Here is a 12,491-nt window from a genome sequence, read left to right on the forward strand (position 1 = left end):
GGAGTAATAAAAAGATTTCTGGTTTATCAAAGGCACAAGCAGAGGAGGGGGTAGTGCTGGGTAAAATGATAAATGGTAGTGATGAAGGGATCCGTGATAGCTGGGTGAAGACGTCAGAGGAGGGAGGTGTACCACACACACGCACGATGGAGACTTGGATCTTTGGGGAAACGCTGGAGAGAGGTAAGTCGAGGTAGAGTTAGTCTTTAGAGTTAGCATACAGGTAAGACCTTGTCACGAACGAGACTAGACGCTGACTGAGTGCGTGTGTGTGGTTTTTATAGTGCTGAAGTGATTGGATCGTGATGAGGGTCAGGTGGAAGTGATTAGTATTCCGGTGAGGGCATGCGTTGTGAGTGAGTGGAAGTGGAACCTGACATGTTTGTAAAAGCCCTAAGCAGGATTGTATTGTTGTGTCCCCCTTCCTCAAATATTATGATGGAAAAAAAACACCTAGTATAGGGGTGAAATAGAACTTTAATCAAATAAAAAAGTAAATTAATAAAAAGTATTATTTACAAATTACAGTAAGCTTTCGACATTTACCTATGGCTATAACTTTATTATGACTCTAATTTATTTTATAGTCTCAAGCATTCAGAAATCATGCAAAAGGAAATTAAGCAGTTTTACTATGATAAAACCATGGTTTATTTTTGTAAGGGTTGTAATATGCAAGTTTTTTTGTTAAGAAATGATGTGTCATCTATAGCAAAAAGGTGGCCAAAAATGAAAGATTAAGTGAATATTTGAATTAAATGTTAGGTCAGTAGCCTAAACAAAGATTTGATTGTCCTGTAAGTATAACAGCAGCAATTACATGGCATTTGGCTCCCTTTGCAGGCATTTGGAATAACATGTACATAAACTGTTTATTTTGTATTTGCCTACATTATGTATTTTAACAGTGTTATTATAAACCAATCACTATTGCCTCATTGTTGTTGTTTTTTAAAATGCATTTTAAGCCATTTTAAAGGCTATTGATGGCTTAGGTCTGTTTTTAATAGCAACAACAACAACAAAAAAATATTACAGTATATTAATACTTCTTTGTAAATTATTATTTGAAGTAACAAAACCATGTTTAATATGCAGTTACCATGGCTACAAGAATGATCATTTGTGGTGTTATTTTTAAAACCATGGGTAATTTTCATAAGGGAACAAAAAAAAAAAAAAAAAAAAAAAAAAACACTTCCCCGGGAATGTGCCTGAAAGTGGAAAACGGGACTAGTTTTTACCTAAATTATTTAGAATTTATTTTAATATATATATATATATATATATATATATATATATATATATATATATATATATATATATATATATATGTATATATATATATATATAATGTATAAGGTGTGAATTGTAGCTGACACCTAAATGAATACATTAAAATTGTTTTATGACTGCAAGTCTTTCTCCTCAAATGCTATAGAGCTTCAAATTTGCGTTTAAGCCCATGTGAACAAGTAGATAATTTACATATGATTTACAGTTTATTTTAATAAATATCAAACAATAAGCACTATAGCTGACACGACACCTAGATGAACAATTACAGTTGTTTTTATGAATGTAAGTCATTCTTTTCCAATGCTACTGACGATAGAAAAGTGTATACCAATATCGCATGTAACTTTAGACCGTTTTAAAGGCCCCTAAAATTGAGACTCTCGCAGTTATAGATGAACGGCGGTACTGAAGCTAAAAGAATAAATACAATACAATAACATAGAACAATAGCGGACAAACTGAAACTAAACAGATAGGGTATTTAAACACAAGGAAAGTAATGAGAGGAATGGAAACAGGTAGGGAGTAATCAATTAACTAAATAAGAAACAGAAACTGACCAAATAAAGATAAGTAAAATGAATGGAAGTCCTTGACTATAACAGTTTGCCCCCTCCCAAAAACGGTGCGCCCTTGCACTGACAGAGATAGCCCAGCTGATGGAGGGTGGGGGTTCAGGAGGGGTTCTTGGTTGGCTCAGGCTCTCCGTCTGCGGTGGGCTCAGGCAGTAACTCCATGCAGCGGGATGACGGATCACCTTGCACCGAGTGGGCCTCAAAAAGGGTCTCCAACATGGGAGGCGGATGCACTAACAAGGAAGCTAAATGACTACAGCCACTAGCGTCTGTCACTAGTGCATCTCTTGAGATCAGGGAGTGAGGTTTACCTGCACAGCACCTACTCGCTGGCCTCCGTTACACTCGCCCCCCTAAACCTCACTCCCATTCAGGTCACAGCACCAATGTTACCACTCTCCCATGGGTCCTCCCCGCCACACCTCGCACTTGCTCCACGTGGGCCTCGAATCCAGGTCTAATGGCATAGGAGGCGGACGCACTAACAAGGAGGCTAAATGAATGTAGCATTAGCATCTGTCGCAGTGCATCCCTTTAGATTGGGGAGTGATGTTTACCTGCACAGCATCTATTTGCTGGCCGGCGGGGCAGACGTTGAACGGGGATCCATTATTCTTCAGCACCCATTCCACGAAGGTGGCGAAATCCACATTGTGTGTAAAGAATTTCAACAAACTTTCTGTGTTAGGACCAGGAGGAATAACACTAATACATGCCTTGTCTCATCTAGACAGAGGTGTGTTAAGAAACAGTTTAAGTCAGTTTAATCGAATTAAAGCTAAAATGACTTTACAGCTAAGTTGATTGTAGGCTACTTAAAATTTGAAGCAATTATTATCATTTTTTATTTACTTCACAGAATTAAATCACATTATTTTATTTTTTCTTTAATGGTAATGGAGACTGCTGCTCAAAAGACAACAAGAATAAACTTACAGGAAAAAGGAGAAATCTTTACATCACTTGAATGATTTTGAAGAACATAGACTTAAAAATGGGTAACATTTTGGTTAACTATAATTTTGATCTATCATACCATACTATGTCTGACAAATATGCTTTATAAAATAGAAAGAAGAGGGGGATGTTTTCTCTAGTAGACATAAGACATAAAACTTATTTTACAGCATCATCATTTTCAGCTCCTCTGATGCTGATCATTCCTGTTCAGCATCCGACGAAAGAATCTGCTGTTGCTATAAAGCGACCGCTGGTCACAGTTTTCGCTATAGATCACCGATTTTGGCACAACACCTGCTTCAACACACATATCCATGTAGTTTTCAAATAAGCCTGAAGGATTTGATTATTTGGATCAGGTGTGTTTAATTAGGGTTGAAGTGGCTCAGGCCCTCCAGGAATTAAGTTCGACATGCCTGACCTAGAGGGCCCTGATGGTTCCCCACTGGTCTCTAGTATTTATGTCCTGTTTTCTCCTCCTTGTGATACCCCAGCTCCTGGATTCCTTGTGTTTTCCCTGCGGATTTACCATTAAAGACTGTTGATTGTATTTCTCCTGCATCATGCGCCTTGTTTAGCACAGCACCGTGACACCTGTCTGTTCTATCATCATTATACAAGTATACTCTAGTCTAGAGGAGGGGGTTCTCAACTTTGGCCCTCGAGGTGCACTTTCCTGCAGAGTTTAGCTCCAACCCTAATCTGTTGAAGTTTACTTCACTTCAGAACATTCATTCACGGATTTGCACTGTGCAACGTCTTCGCACAAGGACAATTGTGACATCATATACCTTGGTAAATAAATACAATTTAAATTGATGTCTTGCACACTTCAGTGCACTTTGAATGGTCAGAGGAGAACTGGCCCCCCAACTGAGCCTGGTTTCTCCCAAGGTTTTTTTCTCCATTCTATCACCGATGGAGTTTCGGTTCCTTGCCGCTGTCGCCTCTGGCTTGCTTAGTTGGGGTCACTACACCTACATCGATATCGTTGACTTGATTGCAAATAAATGCACAGGCACTATTTAACTGAACAGAGATGACATCACTGAATTCAATGATAAACTGCCTTTAACTAACATTTTGCATTATTGACACACTGTTTTCTTAATGAATGTTGTTCAGTTGCTTTTGACGCAATGTGTTTTGTTTAAAGTGCTATATAAATAAAGGTGACTTGACTTGAATGGAACATATATGTTTGCTTCGAATTGGAATCATGGCGGAATATCATGTGGTGTCCACATCACAGGGCCATGATGACTGAGCAGCCCTGTTTGATATTTGTTTACTGGCAGGGCAGGGTCCATAATGAACCAGTAAACAAATATAAAATGGGCCTCATTCATGAAACTTTACTAAAGTAAATTCTGAGTAATTTGCATCTAAAACGGACCTTCCTGATACCTCCACGTAAGATTCACAAGGATATCATAACCCTCAGATTTGATAATTAAATGTATGTTAATGAATTCCAGTATTTCCTAAATAGGGTGCACATGCACATATAATTAAAACTATGTGAATTATGCATACAAGAATGCTGTGTGATATTAGGACACTCTTCTTCGGTTTGGTTTGAATATGTTGCATGATATTTTGCCTGGTATATTGCAAAAGCAAATGAGACTAATTGGCTATATTTGGCTCTATCTATAATATATCAGTGCAGCAAAAATAATTATAGTATCATTCAACTGGAACATAAGCCTACTCGCACAAAACAGTATACCAGTTGGTTTGGGCTATCCAAGATAGACATGCTTGATGATGGAACTGTGCCTTTAAGAGAGATATTTAGTAGGCGTGTGTAGAGCTTTGACTGATGGTGAGACATGAGATCTCCGCGCTGTTTGCTTACTGGTAACGTCTGTAGTTAGAGCACTAAACTGAAGGTGTCAGCGCAAACGGATTACAATTTGGTTAACGTGTTTTTCTCAAAGATGAAGATGTACGGTAAGTAACGATGCCTAAATGAGCTCTGTTGATTTGTGCAAGCTGTATAATGATTACGATAGATCTGCTGACATTACAGGGACATTGCTGACATTACATATTTCTCAGTATTACTTAAATCTTTGGAGGTTATTTGGACCTGTCCAAATTTCACTTCTCTTGATATAAGCCTTACATAAAAACACGTCAAGCATCAGGCTTTTAGATGCAGCTTTATTCTGTTATATAAATGTTATGTAGTCGTAGATAAAGGCGGTCTGCTGTGGTTTGCTTGCCAGCTGCAAATCCCTGCAGGGTTTTGTGAATAATATGTGAAATTTAAGGTAACACTTAAGTGGCGTTCATGAAGCCATCATGGCAGTCAATGAGTAATTATTTTTGTGGATAAGAACGTTATTCTTTCACTTACGTTTATGACAGTTATGTTTCCAAAATGTGATTATATACACTGATTAATATTCACAGTTTTATTGCATTCGTTGTGCAGTTTAATTAAGGGTGTTTTGCCGGTGTTTTAAAGAGTAGCCTCTGTTTATATTTATATCTATAGATATATTCGTTGGCAAGTAGAAGGCGCTGTTTCTCTCTTTCTACAAAGGGAAAGTTTATTAATTTTCTCTGACCAAATACACTATAATTCTCATATAACATTTTTTTTTATTTTATTTTTTATGTTTACATCATTATGCTCATATATTGGCAACAAAATAAGGTGAATGTCTGTTGTTTTAATAAATAAAAATAAATAAAGTGAAAAGTATTCTAAATTGCACCTTTTATGTTCATGTTTAAGTCTGGTTTGCATAGGTGCTGTATTACTTACATGGCTTGGCTTAGAATACTTCAGGTTTTGATAATTAAAGCATCTGGCAAACGTACCTGCACATCTGTAGTTGGCTCTTCTTCTTCTTTTTGTAAATGTAACAAGATATTTATGTCAAAGTACTATTATATTACCATATAATATCACAATACCTAAATTATTTGAAGGATGTTCTTATGTTTCTGTGCATACTTTAGTCACCCCCTGTTGGAGAGAAGAAAAAAAAATACTGGTTAGGAATGTTTTGACGCATGGCAGCTGATTTGAGTTGGTTTTTAGTTTGTCCTTAGCTAGCATGAGCTGGTTTAAGCTGGTAATGTACTGGTCCTAATCAACTAGCATCTGCTTATAACCAGCTAATAACCAGCTCAGAAGTAGCTTAAACAAGCTCATCATGACCATCTAAGGACTAGGTTAATTCAGCTCAAACCAGTTGCCATGCTTCAAAACATACAGTATCTTGCTATGTGTACTGCATTAGACTATCCAGTACTTGTCACAGCACTTACATATAATTGCTTTTTTGTTGGTTTGATTGCTTGTATTATCCATATTTGTAAATCGATTTGGATTGAAGTGTCTGCTAAATGATTAAATTTAAAGGCCCTTTCACACAGAGATTCTGGATAATACCCAGGTAGTGTGTCCCGGCAATTGTCCTCTGATCGTTAGATTGTGGTTAATTCACACTGCCAGTGATTTCCCGGAATCTGTCCGTGCGTTCACACACAATCCGTAAAGGTCCCATAATGACACGTGACATCAGGATGTGACGTGTATTGCACGAGTCGAAAACGTTTGGAATCAATCCGGGGATGTGTTTGTGTTCACACAGAAGGCGATCTGGCAATTTTACGGGATCAACGTGCAGTGTGTAATGTAAAAAGCATGGTTGTGGCCACACTTTACAGACCTTTTTTGCTGTCTTTAGCTTACTTTCATTCCCTCTGTCATTCTGCTGGCAGCTCACGAGTTTTGTTAAGTATATAGTGGCTTTGTGGACATTATTGGCATCATTCCTCTGAGGTCTGTCAATAATTTGCAACTCGGCACAATATACAGTATCTCTATACACTGTTCTTGTAGATACAATCCCCTTTGCCCAGCTGGCATGTGTTAGCCGAAGAGAGTTGACTGCTGGAAAATCTGGAAGTGTTTATTAATAGGATCCAAGCCTCGTTGCTAGAAACACACCGGGTGCCTTTGTTTCCTCACCCCCGGTTGCCTGCCTGCTTTACTATGCTTTTAACTGTGCACATTGTTTGTTAGTTGTACAGTGTAGTCTCTCTTGGCATGTCACGGTTGCAGTGAGCAAAGGTAGTGGTGCTGGTGTTTATAACTCTTGTGTCCCCGTCGGGTGCTGTGTTTATGCACAGTGTGGCACTTTTTTATTATTTGCACAGTAGATGTCACTGTATTTAATGATAATAGAAATAAAGAATTGTGTCTCAACACTAAGAGATAGTCATTAGCCACTTTTCCACTGTCGGACCAAAGGCTAGTGGATACCAGGGCCAGTCGCGTTTCTACTGTCACTTCCGGGACTTGATCATGCCTCGCCGGTGCTTCCTTTGAGGAAGCTGAGGTTAGAGGAGTGGTTATGATCAAAGCCAGAGTTTCTCCATGTCTGGAGAGCTACAGTACCACGGATCATTTCATAAAGCTAACAGGTATAACACCAGCATTAAATTCTTTTTTTTTATATATAAGTTGAGCTCAAAACACACTTTCAGTCAGCAGTGAGTGTTTGAAATAATTTGATCTGATGTGGATTATAATTACCATACAATGCAGAAATGTATATAAGCAATGCAAACAAATATGCCTAGTAAACATGGTAAATGTGATCACTTGAAGAAATCAGATGTCAGCTTCTTATTCTCTATCACAATCGAGTATTTATTTAGTAACATATTTTATCTGTCATATATCCGTCTCCTTCTGAGAGTTTATGTCCACGTAGCCTGTCATAAAAATATAACAATTGTTTTTGTTCAGTAGCTTTTATAAAAATATAGAAATTATAATTTTTTCAAATGTCATGGCTACTGTGACTACAAATAAACAGAAACAGACTCGACATAATAAGCAGTTAGTCTGTGTTCATGACACTTTATTTCTGTGTGACTAATTTTCAGTCCTGATAAATTAACGCATTATGATCAATGTATCACTTATTATTGTAAAACATTGATGCTTTTGGATTTAAATATTTAACAAAGCATGCAAACAAACGGACACTTTTATCATGTTCATTTTGTGATCGCAGTAGTTCCAGTGATTTATTTCTTATTAGTTTTATGATAACTTCTTTTTATTGGTGAAATTATGGGGTTATGTGACGTTGTTCCTGAGAGGCGTGAAAAGGGCAGGTTTTAGTGAAGCTTCTGGCCTGATGGTGGAAACGCAGTGCTATATTGGCCTCGGTGCTACAGGTCAGAGGCTATTAGCCCCGCCCGGCCCGTTTAAAGCATTGGATCTAGTGTGGTGTTTTTTTAACACCACATTGATATAAACAAATTATTTGGAAAAGCACATGAGTGCTTAATAGTGAAACAGTGAATGTGCATGATCTAAAATGGGGTTGCCAATAATTTTACTGTACCACAAAATATACAGTATGTAATTTCAGTGTAATTTCAGTGAAATCGTTGTAAGTAGTCCGCATCACAATGATAATAACAACACTGATGAATTATCCTACAATTATTATAAATTGTGGGAATCACTTAAGATATATATATATATATATTTTAACATTGACAATGAATCAGAATCCATCCTTCTTTAAAGAGCTCAGTCATTTAAAATGTCAGACGACATAAATGTAGCACACTTAAAAAGAAAAAAAAAACATTGCTCTGGATGCTCTGGAACGTTATAGTTATCTTTATCATTATAGTTCCTGGTGTAAATTAGGTATGCAACAATGCAGTTAGTCCAAGGTTCAATACATTCCTTGATTTTTTAACCATGGTTTTTGGTTTGGTTCTGATGGTTGGCACATCAGAATTTTAATTTTTTATTGTATTTTTTTACGATTTGCGAAAAAAAAAAAAAAAAAAAAAAACATTAAGAAAAACGTGGATTATCATATATCTACTTGAAAATATTATTTGGGATAAGTATTATTTTTCCTTGTTTTACCCCGAATAGGATGGATTATTGAGCACACTATGTGGGGAAGTCATGGCCTAATGGTTAGAGAGTATGAATCCTAAACCTAAGGTTGTGGGTTCGAGTCTTTGGCCGGCAATAACTATACTTGAGCAAGGCACCGAACACCCAACTGCTCCTCGGGCACTGCAGCATAAATGGCTGTCCACTGCTCAGAGAGTGTGTTCACTGCTGTGTGTGTGCACTTTGGATGGGTTAAATGCAGAGCACAAATTATGAGTATGGGTCACCATACTTGGCTGTGTCATGTCACGTCACTTATAATGTCACTTTCATTTATACTGGAAGCTGGAGGACACACGTGCAGAAACTCCAAATATGCCTCAGAGAAGTAATGAAGTAATAGAACGGATGACACTTCAGGAAACGCTAATATGCATAAAAGCATCTATATGGTGGCCTAGAGAGATCAATTTAAGAAAACTCATGCAAATGGAAAAAGCACCAGCAAATTAAGAAATCATCTTCATCAGTTTTGACAACACATGTGCTGCAAATACTCACAACACAACCAAACACAAAAACGTGTTGCAAATACAGAAATAAGCTGCAAACATTAAACACAATGAAATACAGAAGTGCTCTGCAAATAGCACAGATGACAGCGGAACCCTTTCAAAGGGTAAAAATTAACCATGGTTTTACTACAAAAAAAACAACAAAAATAACAAAACATTTACTATAGTTAAAGCATGGTAACCAGTAATTAACCATGGTTAAGCTATACTTACCATAGTCTAACCTTTATATTTGTGGTAAAACTGTGGTTATCGAAATAGTAGTAAAATATGGCAAAAAATATTTTTATTTCTGGTTACCATGGTATAACTATAAAAACAAGTTTTTTTGTTTTTGTATTAATAGTACAACCATGGTTCATTTAGTAAGGGTAGTTATCCAATAGCCAAACTAAAAGTAAGTTAGCCAGCTTACATAACACTTCACTCTTTCAATTGTGTTTGATGATGAATCAGCAGGCCGACGGCCGTTCTGGACTTCTCCAAAACTTCCAGATGGCCAGTCCGCCCCTGTGTATGTGTATGATAAGTTTAACAACTGTTCGTTGGTTTCATACTGTACAGTATTTAAACAGGAGTAGGCTAGGCTACACAAGCTTTTTGACGTTTCTCATAAGACAAGTGAGGCAAGTATTAGAGTTTTGGTTCAGTTTTGAGAAGCATTTCAGAAAGCTGTTATGAGATGGCAGAAAGCACACCCACTTTTCTTTTTTTGTCTTTTTTTTTTTAAATATATATTAAAGCATTTAGTTATGTTTTAGTATCATTGCCTATACAAATAACAATTTACATTTTCTAACAATTTCCTACTCCTATCCAAACTTATCTGAATAATTATTTCTTACTCGTTTTCAAAAGTAGCCAGAGTAGTCTAAACGACAGACATAACAGTAGCAAAAGTTAAGCGTTTTGAAACAGAAGTGTTTGTAAAATGAAAGTTCAAATTTAAGTGTTTTAACGGATGAATAAAGATTCTTATTGCTTGTCAGGGCATTTTACTTTTAAATAAATCTTAGTTTTGAAATTATTATTATTATTATTATTTTACTTTTAAAATTTTCACATTTAAACATACCCTGTCGAAGTTTCCCCACCTTTATTCGCACGTGAGGTGGAATTTATTGTACCACAAACCGGTTTTACCATTTTTTCGTTTTGTTCCTTTGCCCCTAAACAATGACTAGTAATCAGACAGGTTCCAGCTTAATGGAAAAAAAATACAACATAACGACCACGAAAAAAAAATATATTATATAGTTGTCCTATATATTTATTCACAATGTACAATATGCCAAAAGTAAATGATTGCCAATGTACTATGTGCTACATTCCAATTTGTCCACCCTCACGCTCCACCACAGCTGGAAGAACTTTAAACAGTCTGTTCATGTACTTGTTACATGATGTTGCTGTACGTTCCTCAAACAAGAATTCATTTATGGCAGCAATTAAGTTAGACTTTGTAGTTGGTTTTGCTACTTTCTGAATATAATCTTTGAGAGCGTCTTAACACAGTTTATACACTCTGCTTGCAGCAGTGTGCTTCGGGTCATTGTCCTGGAAAAACAAAGTGACACCAAAGGGACCTGACTTAACGTCAATATGTGATGAGTTGGGAGTGAGAATGTGTTGTCCTAAAACAAAACTAAAAGTAAAAGCAGACTTGGTAGAAGAGCGGTGAGTAAGTGGGTTAAATACAAATGATGAACACCTGCGTCTCATTCCAGTGATTGGCATGGAGAGGCCAGATAAAAATGGCGGGAGTGAGCAGGAGAGTGGAGAGAGACTGACTGCTGCCTGGTGAAGTTGATTGTACCTGCTCTGGAGAAGACCTGTGAATTGTTTGACCTAAATACCCCGGCATGGGCTTACAATGAGCCGCCTGGAAAAACATTTCCCAATGGCTTTTTGAAACTAACAGCTGTGTTGTATCCTCCTTTGTCTGAGCGTCTTGGGTCACTCGATACAACCGGTCTTTTATAGTCGCAAAATAGGGATAGGAAAGTGTACGAGTAGGCTGGAGAGGTTGACCGTCTATATAACGGACATGTGACTGTCATGTGACTGTTCCAGAGGAAAATCATTGCAACCTGAGAGGACCAGCCTCTCAATCTCACTCTGTTCCCCTGGTACAGATCCCTGTGGTCCCGGTTCAGCCTCTCCCAAATGCACGCACCAACCCCCTCCACCTCGCTTGTCATTTTCCCAAGAGACATCCGCACATAAGTACCCCAATTAGTTCCCAGAATTAGCGGATGTCAGAGGTGTGGGTTAACTGCAACCTCCAGACTATAATTTTGTCCCCGTGTACATGCCGCACCGGAACCAAACGGCCTGTATTCAATGCCTCAGATTGAATCAGGCTTTGGTGGATAGAAGACTGGTTACAACCTGAATCCACCAGAGCCTGATAGGTACCTCCTTTTATACTCACAGGTATTTAGTACCAGCCAGCCTGACCGGGGGCAGCCTGCGGGTCATCTGGGACCCGGATCATTGTCCCCACCTGTCAATAAAATGGTTCGGGTCCCCACAACACCAGCAAGTCGGCCTGGACCAACTCATTTGTATTTAACCAACTTACTCATCGCTCATCTCCCAACTCTCTCTCTCACTGCAGGCCTCGCTGAACCACGCCCCCCTCGACACATTGATGTTTATACGAGTTTTGGCACACCTGACTAAGTGGCATTGTTCTAAAATAGGGTTTTAATTCTGACATGCACCCACATAGCAAATTTTCTTTGGCCCAAGTGCTGCAAGAATAATGGCCCTGAATTGGCTCAGAACTGGATTAAGGACAAGGGCCACACATGGGCCTTTTAGGTTTTATTATTGATGCCAATTCTCAGCCTTAAGTAAACCAGAATCCCCAAATCTGAGCCACACCTGAGCCTTATATAGACTCAACTCAGACAGCAAGCAGTTTTGGCCTAGATCCAGCCCACATGTGGGCCTGATCTGGGCCAACACTATGCTGCTGTCTGGTAATACAGAATCTTAATATTTCATATTATTGCATTGTGTATTACTAGTGTAGTATTACTACTACACTTTTTTTGGCTGGAGGTGTAGGGGAAGGGCCAGACAGCCCTTCAAACGAAGATTCTTCAGGACCACACTTCAAACGAAGGCGTATGAATTATCTCAGCAACATGGCTGCTACAGCGAACAAAAAGACAC

The 12,491-nt window shown here is 38.1% G+C and overlaps 1 protein-coding gene across 4 annotated transcripts in view; it reads left to right on the forward strand.

Annotated features, from left to right (window-relative positions):
- The first annotated feature begins 4,653 nt into the window (after positions 1 to 4,653).
- daam2 (dishevelled associated activator of morphogenesis 2) overlaps positions 4,654 to 12,491 on the forward strand; it is a 138,584-nt gene continuing 130,746 nt past the window's right edge. For all 4 annotated transcript variants that reach the window (XM_026229370.1, XM_026229373.1, XM_026229372.1 and 1 more), the window contains exon 1: positions 4,654 to 4,790. The gene's annotated coding sequence lies outside the window, so the exon portion shown is untranslated. The remainder of the gene's footprint in view (positions 4,791 to 12,491) is intronic.

Source organism: Carassius auratus, chromosome 42 (genome assembly GCF_003368295.1).
Source record: "Carassius auratus strain Wakin chromosome 42, ASM336829v1, whole genome shotgun sequence".
NCBI lineage: Eukaryota > Metazoa > Chordata > Actinopteri > Cypriniformes > Cyprinidae > Carassius > Carassius auratus.